The sequence below is a fragment of the Hippoglossus stenolepis genome, chromosome 21 (assembly GCF_022539355.2).
Source record: "Hippoglossus stenolepis isolate QCI-W04-F060 chromosome 21, HSTE1.2, whole genome shotgun sequence".
Taxonomy (NCBI): domain Eukaryota; kingdom Metazoa; phylum Chordata; class Actinopteri; order Pleuronectiformes; family Pleuronectidae; genus Hippoglossus; species Hippoglossus stenolepis.
In genome coordinates, this window is record NC_061503.1 from 1,212,363 (window position 1) to 1,224,179 (window position 11,817).

Here is an 11,817-nt window from a genome sequence, read left to right on the forward strand (position 1 = left end):
AAGTACAATACATTTCAAACAAGTTTCAACGAAGAATTGCCTCGGTAAGAAATCCTGCAATAGTAGAAACCACACAACCAAGAATGAATAAACCGGAGCTGCCAATGCAAAAACACATCTGCATTGGAAGAGAAGGTTGTGTGAGCTCACATGCTCCATCATCTCTCATTTTTTCTGTTCTAGGTGCAAGTCAGTGAGATATATGACGCATTTATGAATAATACTTTTATATACACACACACACACACACACACACACACACAGAGAACCCCGTGCAAAGATAACACAACGCATTGTGCAGGTTCATAGTAAAGAACACAATGTTACTCCAGCCAACAATTAAAAGTTATCCTGTGCATCTTCCCATACATCCCTGCTGTGTTTCTCCTGTCGACTCTTTTAGTCTGCACCTGTCCACTGTATCACACACACACACCAATTCAGTTAGTTCCCTCAATAGTGAGTGAGTGTGGAAAAGCATGTATATACAGTATAGTACTCACAGTGGTCAGGAGTGTTGCTTTCTCTCAGTCTTCTCAGTCCTGCCCTCTGGATCTCTCTCTCTCTCTCTCTCTCTACCTTTCTATCTCCGTGCGTCTATCTCTTTCTCTCTCTGTTTTTACTGCGATCGTTGCTCTGGACACACTCACGTCACGGCAAACACACTCCACTCTGTTATACCGCTCTGCTGAACCAACTGCTCTAAGCAAGACACTGGGATAGAGAGAGCGAAGGAGAAAGAGAGATAGAGGAGAAGGAGGAGGGGGGCATTAGAGAGAGAAGGAAGGCGAGGCGTGTGTGTGTGTGTGTGTGTGTGTGTGTGCGCGCGTGTGCGTGTGCGTGTGTGTGTATTAATGGATGTGCAGGTACAGTAGGATGGGATGGTTCCTAGTGTGAGCCAGTGAGTGAGCAGAAACACACACACACACACACACACACACACACACACACACACACACACACACACACACACACACACACACACACTGCAGTATAGATGCCATATATGTAAATGCACATCCATAAATGCCAATAGAGACACTGTGCCAAATATTCATGTTAATAACTACCAGAAGGAATCACACACACACACACACACACACTGGTGAACACACATTACAAATCACGCAGGGCTTTATGATGGAACGAGAGGGAAAGATTAGGCAGGCTACACTAAAAACATCCGTTAACACACACACACAAAAACACACACACACACACACACACACACACACACACACACACACACACACACACACACACACACACATGCACACATTTATGCAGACAAAAATCTGAGAGCCTATATCATATAACCCTGGTGTTAAAACAAACTGTAATAATGTTAAATGGAACATTAGATCAACTCTGTCCTCATAGTCACACGTTGCCTACCTCTTTCCGTTTACACAATGAAACCAGCACAATCACGCAAACTTTTCTCCAGGGTTTTTATCCCTGTCATTTTTTCAATTTATCTCTGTCACTGTCCTGCATCTTAAAGCCAGGCCGTACACAGAGTCTGCTGCTCCCAAGCACATTTAATTAAAGCTGAAATTAGCTATTAGATGAGCATTATGCAGCTACACTGGTCCAATGGAGGGATGCTTGACAGCACTGCTCCACAGGGAAAACTAGGCAATGATGGGTCGCACCAAGAATTGGCTGGGAGAAGGATGTTTGTGTGTGTGTGTGTGTGTGTGTGTGCGGGTGTGCGGGTGTGCGTGTGTGTGTGTGTGTGTGTGTGCGTGTGTGGGTGTGTGGGTGTGTGGGTGGGTGTGTGTTTTCACCTCTGACATTCACCCTGTGCTGGCATTTCAAGTAATCATTGCCTTTCTAAAAATAATGCATAACATTGAACTGCTCAACTCCAACCATACTTCCCTCTGTGACTGTGAGCCGGCCCCTCAGTCGCACACTCCCTGCTAGAGTTGTCCAGCAGTTCACCATCAGCAGCTTTTTCCTGACTGATAAAACAACTAAACAAATCATCACTGTCATAACTTACTCTGTTGCACTCGCAAGAGTGTTTTTAAAATAAAACAAAAGCGAATAAGGTTTTGTGTAGGGAAAAAGTCACACTTGTATTTTGCACAACAAACATTTCTGTGCACAACTTTTCACAAAACTGTTGTGTTGTCATCCATATTACTAATTTGTGGAGCTTCATTTGTGCATTTGTCAGTATAGGCACTGCAAGTTCATGTAATTTGGCGGCATAGCTTTGACAAGAAGATCGATGGGAGGGATGTATCTGTTGCATATTTTATGTTTTTTATTTTACATATTTTACAACTGTTCCTGGTCTCTCCCTTCTGCTAGAGGTTTCTTCCAGTTAATGAGGGAGTTTTTTCTCTCCACAGTCGCCAAAGTGCTCATCGTGGGAACTGTTGGGTTTCTCTATAATTTTGAAGGTCTTGACCTAATTATATGTAAAGTGCATTTAGATAATGTGCATTGTGTTTTGGCGCTATACAAATAAAATGTGGTGTAAAATGGTTCCAATTTATATAGCACTTTTCTAGTCTTGATGACCACTCAAAGCGCTTTACAGTACAGTTTTACATTCACCCATACACACAGTGCATCTATAAGCAGCACTTTTTTTTGTTCTATGAGGGGCAATTCAGGGTTCAGCATCTTGCCCAGGGACACATAGGCATGCAGATGGGGAAGACTGGGGATTGACCTGCCGACTGTCTGTTTGGAGGACAACCGCTCTACCACTCAGCCACAGCCGCCCTTAATTGGATCTTATTTAGCTTTTTTAAAGGTTACCATTTCAGGCTTTAATGAACTCTTGTTGTCCTTCGCAGTTAATTATGTATAATTTCAAAACCTGATTTAAAACCACATCTAATTTTATGTGCCGTCTTTTACTGAGTTCAAAAACATCAGCAAAATGTTATAAACAATGCAAAAAAATTGGTAACATAAATTCTATAATACAACTGTACAATTGTAAAAAACATAATAACTGATTATTTTGCATGTGCTTTTGACTGTGCATAGATTCTGTTCTTACCTACGAATAAATCCCCCTCATTAAAGTTAAACTCCTTCTAAAAGCTGCATAAGTGGGTAAGAAGACATTTCAACATAGAATTGAATCCTTTTATTGTCATTGCACAGTGTACAACGCAATTTAGCAGCAATCCTCAAGGTGCATAATATAAATAAAAAACAGCATAAAAAGGTGCTATAAAAAAAGTGTATATATGAGGTAGAACAAATGTAAATATAAAAACAGTACAGCAGATCATTTGTGTACATGTATGTTCAGAAGGTGCATTGCAATGGATGTAAACATCTGTAAACATTGTGAATGTTTCAGGTCCCAAACTGTCAGTGTGTCAGGTATCAAGCAGAGGTCAGTTCTCTTATGGCCGTGGGGTAGAAGCTGTTTTTCAGTCTGTTTGTCTGTGATTTGATTGACCTGAAGCTTCTGCCAGAGGTCAGCAGGTCAGGTCACATCAACAGATGATCTCGAGGGTCCTTCATGGTGTTGGCTGCTCTACTGCGGCAGCGAGACCTGAATAAGTCCTCCAGGGAGGGCAGTGGTCAGTCGATGATCCTCTGGGCGGTGTTGATGACCCTCTCTTCGCTGCTGAGCATGCATTGTACCACACAGAGATGCAGTACGTCAGCACGCTCTCGATGGAGCCGCGATAGAAGGACACCAGCAGCTTCTTGGCAGGTTGTTTTTCCTGAGGTTCCTCAGGAAGTAGAGCCGCTGCTGTGCCTTCTTCACTGCTGCGGTGGTGTTGTCTGCCAGGAGAGGTCCTCAGTGATCAGGGTGCCCAGGAACCTGAAGACAGGGACCCTTTCCACGAAGTCCTCGTTGATGTAAAGTGGATCAGGGTCTGCTCAGTCTCTGCGGAAGTCTATTATGATTTCTTTGGTTTTCGTGGAGTTCAGGACTCAGTCGCTTATCCAGTAGCAGGTGGTTGGTGGGAGCCAGAGGTCTGTCAGTTTTGTGACCAGACAGTGTTAAATGAAGAGCCGAAGTCTATGAAGAGCATCCTCACATAGCCCACTGGTGTTCGAGGTGAGTCACTGCAGTGTGAAGAGCAGTGGTGATGGCGTCTTCAGTAGACCTGTTAACTCTGTAGGCAAACTGGTGTGGATCCAAGGTCTGTGGGAGGCTGGTTTTAATGTGTTGCAGGCTCTTCATGATGACCGGAGTAAGTGCAACCGGACGGTAGTCGTTGAGGCCACCGATGGCGTTCCTCTTTGGTACTGGGATGATTATGGAAGACTTCAGGCAAGGTGGGATTATGGATTTGGTCAGGGACAGGTTGAAGATTTTTGTGAAGACCTTGGAGAGCTGGTCTGCACATTCCTTCAGGACCCTTCCTATCACGCCATCAGGGCCGGCAGCTTTCCGTGGGTTCACGGCTCTGAGCACACGCCTCACATCATACTGTCCGCCCCAGTTCAGGCTTGTCAATGATGCATCATCTGTTTAAGACCAGCAAAAGAACAATTGGAGGAAAACCTGGTGCATGAACATTCTTAAACCTGCTATGTTAAGCCGCTCTCAGACTTGCACTGAACTCCAGAGATCCTCCGCATTATCTCCAGAGGAGGTGTATGTGTTGCAAATGTCCAATTGAGAGAGAACATATCTGACATCCCTCTTACCAAAAGAAACAAGATGTGTTTTATTAAATGGACTATGGGTGGATGTAATGAATTCATGCAATTTCCTCGTTCATGAAAACTACATCAATGAAGGAACATGTTCCCCAGTGCAATGGGAAATGGCACCTTAAATTCCTAGAATGTAGTGCAGCATTTTGTCAAATCTAGCATGCGAATGGTCATTTATGATACAACTACTGAGGAAGGACAGAAAGGCAAAGTCAGATTGAATAATGGACTGACAACAAAACGGTCATTAGGTGTGAGCATCAGGCCACTTTGGGCATACAACGAATACTCAAAGACACACACACATACAGAAATGTGTTTGTTTTCCTCAGAGGGTCACTGTGCACTCTTTTTCTATTTCTTCTGTGGAGTCCACGCAGGCGGAGTTGAGACTCTCTGCTGACCATCTGAACACTCCTCCAGGCTACCAAACTCACCTCTCACCCTCAGCACCCAGGAGGTTAACAGCTGTGAGCAGCTGGTGTTAACACCTTCCCACACAGGGCCGGCCCTGGCAATGTTGGAGCCCTTGGCGAGATTTCAGATTGGCATCCCCCAACATACACATGCAAATTGTCAGGCAGCCCGAAGAACTTTTGGACTGTGTACAGATGCACACCAAGGCAGACAAAATTGTAGGCTATAAAAAATAATATAAACATATAATAACAAATATAAAAAGAGTCTGAAATCCGCTGTACTGACAGCTAGCTAGCTATTCATGTCGACAAAAATAAACATTAAAGATGTGCACAATCGTGGTGATTCTTACCTCTATATTGTTCTTTCTTCTCCTCCTCTACTTTGCGGCGCTTTCTGAATTGTTCACCCAATAATTTTATCCTTTTTTGACTCATCTTTGACTGTAACCGCAGTCTAACCCCGCAGCGTGAACGTCGGGGACACACCGGAGGCAGAAGCACCAATTCTCGTGCGAGCAGCCGCCAGACGATGATGGTCTTGTTGCATTGGTTAACATTGCATGTATCACCTCATGATAAATCAGCCTCCTGTGCCGCCGTCTCGGCATTTTGCGATGCCAGGAGCCGCCCCTGTTCCCACAGGTACAATACCTAAGTTGCTAAGTTTAAAAGAAGAAACAAAAACAAGCATTTAATGCACTATTCTTCTGAACTTTTTCCAATATTACATAATGGCATGGATCTATATCACCAAGAAAATAAAATATAAAACAACTTTACTAGTTGCAGTGTAGTTATATGGTCACATGTTATATGGTAGATGTATAATTCTATTATATTAATGTTATGACTTCTCAATGTAGCTTTCATTATTTTTTGTGCAGTGAGGAGTTTTATCTAATTACCTTAAAGCAATTACAAGAAAAGGTTAACCTCTCTTTCGTTTGGTTGAAAGCAGTTTGATTTGAGGAGCGTCATCCCTTGTTTGGGTTTCCTGTCTCCACTACACCCGTCAGGGTTAGCAGAGGAACGTGACATGATGAAGGAGAGGGCTTGATGAAGTACTAGCACAGGGAACGACAGTAAAACCCTAACATGTCTGCCTGTGTCTTACTTTCACTCTGTGTTTCTCTGTCTCTATCGCTCTCTCATCCAGTTTCCAAAATACAGGGTCATGGGAGTTTGTGGGTTGCATCTGTAAATAGATAATCATCTCACTTGGCAAAATAGATACACACTCACACAAACACAGAAACGCACGCACACATGCACATTTCCTCACATGCACCAGGCAGGATTGTGTATGCCCACACATACACAAACAGGTTTTCTCTCTCTCCTGGATTAGTAAATAGGAGAATAACAGAGTGATAAGTAGGCAGGGGGTTTGCAGTGTAACTGGCAGCTGCAGCAACACTACAGACATACACAGCTAAATAATGAAGCTGCATTTATTATTACTGCACATGGAACGAGCTGAGAGCTGTTTGAAGTACTCTGGTTTACCCTTCATCTCCTCTCTTCTTCTGGCTGTCTTCTTCCTGGTTCCCTCTCCCTCCTTTTTGTTTCCCAATCTATGGGTTGAACTTATACTTACTACTAAGCTGTCACCAGGGGAAGAACTGAATTAGTACCGGTATAGTTCACAACAATAAACATGCAGATTCTACACTAGCTCATACACATGTGACACACACACATCTTTGGGTGAAAAATATTTTTCACAAGAAGGCCGACTGTTTCACCATTTGAGGTCACAGTATTACATTTTTAATTATATCTCATTTTCAGTCTTTTTCTTTCAATTCATCTAATTATTCAAGGATGTAATGACATTCACATCATCCAAATTTTATTTAACACACTTCATTTTACACAGGACTTCCTTGAATAAACTGTTATGAGCACATAAAAGCAGGGCATGCAAAAAAAAAAAAAAGTCACAGCCTTTAAAGACAGAGCTGTTTAAAGTATTAAGCCCATTTTCAGACATGTCCTGCTGAGGATCGCTGGAGAATTGGGTCCAGTGTTTTTGGTGTCTTTTTTTGTGTGTCACACATCTGCTCCTCTGGATTTTCTGTGGACATTATACTCGGGGGCCAGGAGACGGAGAGAGTCCGGAGAAACCTCAGAGGCTCTCACACTGACGCTTGTGTTCACTCATACACTGCGGAGGATCTCCAGATTTCAGTGCATGTCTGAAAGCAGCTTTGGCTTCCAAAGCTTTAGGATCGAAACTACAAAGCATGGTAAAAAGTCCTAATGTCATCAATGCTGCTCTTGAACAATAATTTATCAGAGTGTGCAGAATTTCACTCAAGTTTGGTGATTAACTTAAGTGTTTCAGTCCACAAAACCCTTTTGGAGCTTTGTAGCCAAATCTATACAATTGAATCAAATGGTGACCAATTCTTCAAACAGAAAAAAACAACAGAAAAAAACATAAATACTGCTCCTGTGGTGTCATCCAAGTGCCGTTAGCCTCAACATTCAAATTCGACTCAAAACGGCATCGTTCACACCATGGGTTTAGCCTAAATGTCCTCTGATATCCTCCTCTAGAGCCATGTTAGCGCATGGACCACAGCTGACATTCAGGCTAAAAACTCAAGAGGTCTCTAGAACAGTTATCAGTAGCCCCTTCTGTTGCCTTCAAAAATTCACTGAAATCAAGGTTCATAGGTCAATATTTTAAAGCTGGACTCATTTACAATCTACAGACTGACATAATGTTATTCTCCTGGGCCACACCTTTCCAATGATGTAAATGTAGTAATTCCCAGGGTGGTCAGCAGGATTGCAATATATATATATCATATATCATTTTAGACACTATTTCCACTTCATATACAGACATACAACAAAAGAACTTTGATTTACTGGGCCTCCAAATAGCTCTCTGCAATTAATCCAGGGCCAAGGCTGTGTCCATGAACTGTGAAAATAAAATCATTGTAACATAACCAAAATACAAGTTAACAAACTATGGTCATAGTGTGAATTCACTCATTACTGACGTGTAATGACTGTAGTCTGATTACCATATGTGTTAGAGCCAATTAACTTATTCTGTCTGATATCCTATAGCAATCACACTGTGTAAATACTAATCCCACAGCCATTTGACTTGTGATATTGTGTTTAGGTAAAGTTCACAAACCATGTCTATGTTTTAAATCTCACTTATTTCTGACTTTCATCATAATAACACTAAATATACTGATACATTTCAAAGTGTCCTACTGGTCCACATGTATGGGACATGTGGATTAATAACACCCATCCCATGGCCTTATAACAGTCAAATTGGGTAGTGAAAGTGAGATATAATGAATTTTGTGTAAATGTTGCAATTATTTTGTGAAAGCACACTGTTTAAGATTTCTTTCTCCATTTAATATTTAGCATTTAATGTGATACAAGTTCATTGTGTCAGGAAAATATTGCTACTGTTTGACATAATATGTCCTTAAACCTGGGAGAAAATAGGTTCCTTACAGAATGTAACTGAGAATGCAGTGGGAGTGTAATCTGTAGGAGACAGTGTGGGTTCTTCACACTGTGCATTGTAATGTGTTTTCAATATGCTGTTACAAAGAAGAAAATGCTAGTGAAACACCAATGTACAATAAGTGTATGCTTGTGAGTGTGTGTGTGTGTGTGTGTGTTTGCACAGCTTCTTTGTGAGGACCGGTTTGAGCATATAACCAACGGAGTGAGGACATTTTGGGAAAGTGAGGACATTTTGGGAAAGTGAGGACATTTTGGCCGGTCCTCACTTTGTGTCCCCTCTTTAATGGACTGTTTGGGGGGTAACACTTGGTTTTAGGGTTGGAATCAGGTTTAGGTTAGGTTAAAGGTTAGGGTTAGGCATTTAGTTTGGATGGTTATTGTTAGGGTAAGGGGCTAGGGAATGCATTATGTCAACGAATGTCCTCACTAAGATAGCTGTACAAATGTGTGTGTGTGTGTGTGTGTGTGTGTGTGTGTGTGTGTGTGTGTGTGTGTGTGTGTGTGTGTGTGTGTGTGTGTGTTCCCACATATCTGGCTGCAGATTTAGTCTCAAGGGTGAGTTGAGCTTTGAATTTCATCTTTAATTTGCATAACACCTTTATGTCTCCGATAGACATTAATTACTGTGATCTGTCGCACCTCCCTGTGTCATTTTCTCTCTTCTATCTTCCGTTTCTCTCTCTCTCTCACTGCCTTCCTCCTAACTTAACCACGTCTCTTTCTCAGTTAAAGGTCAGTGTTAATCACTGGCTACAATAAAAGGGATATTTTTATTATGAGAGTCCTGTTGTACTTTGTTTCCAATTTGCTATGGCTTAAAAATACAGCTTCTTGGCATGCCCGGAGAGCCCGCGCGCACACACACACACACACACACACACACACACACACACACACACACACACACACACACACACACACACAAACAAACTCACGTGCTGCTCTGTTCGTGTCATTTCAAAACCTCTTCTGTCCCTCACCAAACTTCCATTTACTCCCAGCAGAGGCACCAGATAAAAACACCTCATTTTAAAGAAGCAGGCCCAGCGCTGGTGGCTACTCACACTGAAACTCATTTGTTCTACTGGAAACAAGACAGTGGAGACTGATATTCAATCAAAGCCACTAAAAACAAGTCAAAAGGCTATCCGTCATCCTCTACAAGTATGGATTACCTGCACCCAGAGGAAAATATCTCCACCATGAGGTCATTTATAGTACATTCTCTTCCTCTGGGTTATAGGCCTACGCTCCATTCTCAGTCTCACATAGAGCACACATATCATAACTAAGACCAAGGTCCGCTCCCTCATCCGTGAATACAACAGAGGCAATGATACCTCAGGGTTTTTTGAAAACACTGGCTGTACAATTTCTCACTTATCAACTCGATGTGAGAGTTTCAATTCAATTTTCTTTTAATGGCTTTTCAAACTCTCTTTCTGAAGTTAGCAAAGTTACAGTTTGGCAGATCTCCCTGTGTTCCCTGAGCGCAGCCCCATATTCTTACAGCACCTGAGGTGTCAGACAGAGAAAGAAGGTCCCAAAGCCCTCCACCAGTCATTTTAATTAACAACCCCATTTTAATTAAACATTGATTAGCTGCTAATTAGCCCCCGATAGCTCCCAGATGTGAGTGGGAACAGGCGTTGAGAATGACAGGCAGGCGGCAGGATGAAGGATCTGTGGCACAACCAAATTGTGTTGGGGATCCCTCGAGGCCTGAATGTTTTGTGATTATTTCTTCGATTATAAATGATGCCTTCGAGTCACATTCCACCTAAATGACATCGCTTTGATAGCTCCCGAATGACGGACACACGAAAGATTGAGCGTGTGTGTGCGATCTCATCAAGTTTAGGCAATTCTCTGCCACCGCAAAGCAATAAATACATTTTTAAAAAGAGGGAGAGCTGACGGCTTGTAAATGAAAGTGAGTGTTGATAATAAGAGCTGGTTTGTTGTGGGGAAAATCTGCTCGAAGAGAAGGTTCTGCCAGGGATCTTGTCATTAGATCCTCCTCAAGTCGACACTAATTCAAAGTCTGGGTCTCACAATAGCTGAGTAAATGTCTCAGCAGAGAGTTTGTGTAAAAATGAGTCTCCATACTTCCTCTGCATAAAGTGCACATCAGACACTCATTATTTGTTTCAGTCTGCCCTAAAGCCTATAACTTTTAATCATAAACAGAATACATACAGCACGAGCCAAATTGAATACATCTACATAGCATTGAGGGAACTTTGTGATACTAAAATGCAACTGAAAAAAAAAAGGTAAACCACCACCGGATCAGTTTCATCCATCCCATGTGATATGTAGCCTAAATGTTTGTTAAAACATAAAAATAAACTTCTCTACACCTCTATTCAACAATTGGCAACTTAAAAGCTGTGGTGATTACCAGTTACATGTGCATTATTTGACAGTCATGCAAATGGAGGCACTTGCAAAAACATCACACACAGGCCCAAACTATGAATAACAAATACTGTCATCCACCTTTCAATTTGTTCAGTGTGCTTTGAATCAACTGTGTGTGCGTGTCAGCGTCTCCCACGCTGAATGGGCCTCAAGCATCAACTGCCAACATCGATGATTATACAGTACGTGTTATTGAGACAAGCAACCATTGGCCGAGCATTACTCACCATCACTTTCCCTTTTTCTTACACAGTGTCACACGCAGCAGAATCTACAGGTCTTATTCAACACTTATTGGTCTTATTCCCCAAGACAGGACTATGTTACAAGGCTATAACACAGATGCTTGAAGGACAAGGGCATTAATGTCTGTTACATGATTATTTTTTAAAGGTGTTTCACTGATTATTACTGACAATTAAGAAAAATACATCCTCTTAACAAAATATAGGATACATTATATTGGTAGTCATCACATCAAAAATTTGGGTTGCAATCCCTCAACACACAGAAAAATGTATACACGCAGTTTAACATCTGTCTTGAGACAGCCAATCACAAGTGGACAGCTCTAAGTTCATCTGTTCGCATCTGACATTAAAATGTCTCCTGAATGTGCTGTGCACAGCTCGGCATAAGAATTTACCCATTTGAAAAAATATAGAAATTATGTGGTGGTCAAAGTGGATATTGTGGCTGTGGCCACAAACAAATTCATTGATTCATTGTGAAACAGTAGTGGGTCAGAGGACATCAGCTGAGGAAACGTCCTTGGGTCTCTTGAAAGGCGCTATATAAATGCAAG

At 41.9% G+C, this 11,817-nt stretch overlaps 1 protein-coding gene across 4 annotated transcripts in view; it reads right to left on the reverse strand.

Annotated features, from left to right (window-relative positions):
• The window catches only part of rbfox3a (RNA binding fox-1 homolog 3a), a 488,647-nt gene extending 487,852 nt beyond the window's left edge, over nt 1–795 (reverse strand). For all 4 annotated transcript variants that reach the window (XM_035146628.2, XM_035146626.2, XM_035146627.2 and 1 more), the window contains exon 1: nt 504–795. The gene's annotated coding sequence lies outside the window, so the exon portion shown is untranslated. The remainder of the gene's footprint in view (nt 1–503) is intronic.
• Nucleotides 796–11,817: the final 11,022 nt, after the last annotated feature.